Below are 2,763 nucleotides of genomic sequence, written 5' to 3'. Positions count from 1 at the left end.
ATTTCAGGGATGCCCCTAGGATCCTGGCTCCAGTGCCCCCACCCCCAGCCCACTTCTACCTGTCCCATAGTCAGAGAGCCTGTGGGGAGAGGGAGGGATGAACTGGGAGGTTTAGGGTCCCAGCTGGGGTGCATGTGCAGGACCCTTGTACCCAGCTAGAAACAGCAAACCTGAAGGCTCCCAATCCACCCTCCCTCACCCCCAGAATCATTCACCAATCCTGCCTCTCCCCTCTGAGGCCTAGAAAGGAGGCAGGGAGAGGACCAACCCCAGACCTCCACCACTCTCAACTGGCTGGGCTCCCAGGCCATTCCCGTTCCCAAATCCTGGAGGGTCAGGAGGTGTGAGAGTAAGATGGAGAGGAGAGAGAGAGAGAGAGAGAGAGAGAGAGAGAGAGAGAGAGAGAGAGAGAGAGAGAGCACTGGGGCTGGGCAATGCTCACTTGGCTTCTGAAGTTTAACACCCCCTTGGAAGCCTGGGGGAGACCCAGGGAGCAGGTGAGGAACCCAGGGACTCCCCCCAACCCTGCCAGTCTAGCCTAGGAAACAAGTGAGCCAGGCTTGCCCACCCTGGAGCAGGGCTTAGTGGGATGACATGAGGAACAAGCAGAGACAGGAAAGAGTGGGGGGGATGCCCAGGGCAGGCTACACAGGTGAGATGACACCAGAAAAGTCTTGATAGATTCCAGGGGGTGAGGGGAAGTGTGTGCAGGAGGGAAAAGAGGACACCTGCCAGAAGGGTCAAAGGTGGGCTTCTCCACCTGGGGGGTGTCAGTGCTGTCCCCATGTATTCCGGAGATAGCTGCCCCCCCAACCCATGAACCCCGTTTGCCCACCCCTTACCTGCTCCCAGGCCACTGGGGGAGCCGAAGCCTGGGGGGAAATGAGATATTGAGCATAATGGGGAGGACCAGGAGCTAGAGGGCCCCACCCTCATTTGGAGGACAAAGAGCTGCCCTGGCCCTGCCCACCCCCTCTGCCAGCTTTACCTGATCTGTAGCCATTCAGCCTCCCTAAGCCTGCGGGGTCAGGGAGAAGGGGGGTGATTTAGGAGGGTCAAAGAAGACCAAATCTTGATGCTCCCCCCCCTCCACTCTGCAGAGCAAGAGTACACCCTCTTCTCTGGGTCTCTGTTTCCCCTCTGGTGACAGGTGAGGGCAAGGACAGGACCAGGTGAGCAGACTGTGGCAAGTATTCAACAGCAGGGTGTCTGGGCTGTGCCGCTGGAAGCAGGTCCCCCACCCCCTCTTCCTCAGGCGTGTGTGCACCTCTCCCCTCCATTCTTACTTCGCAGAGTCTTTGCACCCCTCCCTTTCTGGCAATCTCATCCTCCTCAACCCCCCTCCCCAATCTTTCTCTACAGCAGCTTAGATGCATAAGGCCTCAGGAGGGTGCCCCTGCTCCCACCCTTACAACCCCGCAAGTCCCTGGAGTAAAGACCCTTCTGTGAAACTCAGCCTCCTCTCCCCCTTCCCCTGCTCCAGGCTTGTCTCTTCCCTTCCAGGCCTTTGACACTCTTGCTTCCAGGGATGTCCTTCCCTTTTCCCTCCTCCCATTAAAGACCCAGCTCTAGGCCCCCCTCTTGGCCCCAATATTCTAATGCCCAGAGTTGAGATTCTGCCCCATATCACTCTTTTCCAGGGGTGCAGGTCTGTGCTCCCCACACTTGAGCTGACCATGCACAAGACTGCCTGCCTGGAAGACAGGGAGGAACACTGTGCTCTCCTGGGCCTCACATCTGGATCCCAGAGCTGGAGAACATCTGGGGCTCTCCCCCAGAGAGCTCCCAGACCCCTCGCGGGAGAGACTAGGTCCTCTTCCTGGGCCCCAAGCCCAGGAGGGTCCACTCACCTTTCCCTAGGCCAGGAGATAAACCAGGCAGCCCTGGGGAGCAGGGGTGTGCTGACTCAGGACAGGGACCCCAGAGACAGAGAGGAGCAGGACCCAGCCTCCCCAAACCCTACCCAGCCCAGATTTCACACACCCAATCCTCCCTCTCTCTGACCCAATGCTCTGCTGAGACCTCCAGCCTCAACCCCAGGTGCCCAGACCCTGCAGCTGCCAGCCGCCTGCCCTCACCGCCTTGCAGGCTTTCAGAAGTCAGGCAGAGCAGGAAAAGGGCTATGGGGAAGGCCCAGGTGCCCATGATGCCTGGAAGAGTGGGAGGGCACACAGCCTTCCAGCCTTTAAACACCTCTGCTGGGTGGGGGCCCTCACCCAGGCCCCCAGCTGTGAGTAGCAGAGGCTCTGCCGTCAGATCCCAGGGGGCCAGCCCCCACCTCCCTCTACAGCAGGAATCCAGTCCCTGGCCTTCTCCATGCCCCACCCCTCATCCATCATGGGTGCTGACAGCCAGGACAGGCCCCCACCTGGCCCCTGAGGCTCCTCCACCCGTCAGTGACTGGGGCCCTGGCGCCAGGCCTGGAGGGCTCAGCTGGTGAGGGGCAGGCAGGCACCAGGGGGCACTCCTGGCCCAGCCCAAACACAGCTGGGGAGAGTGGGGAGATAGGCCCAGAAATGTGGGTGTGACTGGCAGGGGAGACTCAGAATGAGTTACTGTGTTACACAGAGAGAGAGAGAGAGAGAGAGAGAGAGAGAGAGAGACAAAGGAGGCACAGGCCACAGAGTGTTACAAAGGCCTGTGGCGAGGTAACTGTAGTGCATTGTATCTGACAGGTAGACTTGCCCACAACAAGAGAGACTATTAACCCCGAAGGCCACAGTACGACTCAGGGAGATGGACCTTTGTTCCCACCTGAGGCTG

The sequence above is a fragment of the Hipposideros armiger genome, unplaced genomic scaffold, assembly GCF_001890085.2.
Source record: "Hipposideros armiger isolate ML-2016 unplaced genomic scaffold, ASM189008v1 scaffold_1576, whole genome shotgun sequence".
Lineage (NCBI taxonomy): Eukaryota > Metazoa > Chordata > Mammalia > Chiroptera > Hipposideridae > Hipposideros > Hipposideros armiger.
The sequence above is the reverse complement of the archived record's forward strand: the minus strand, read 5'-3'. Positions refer to the sequence as shown.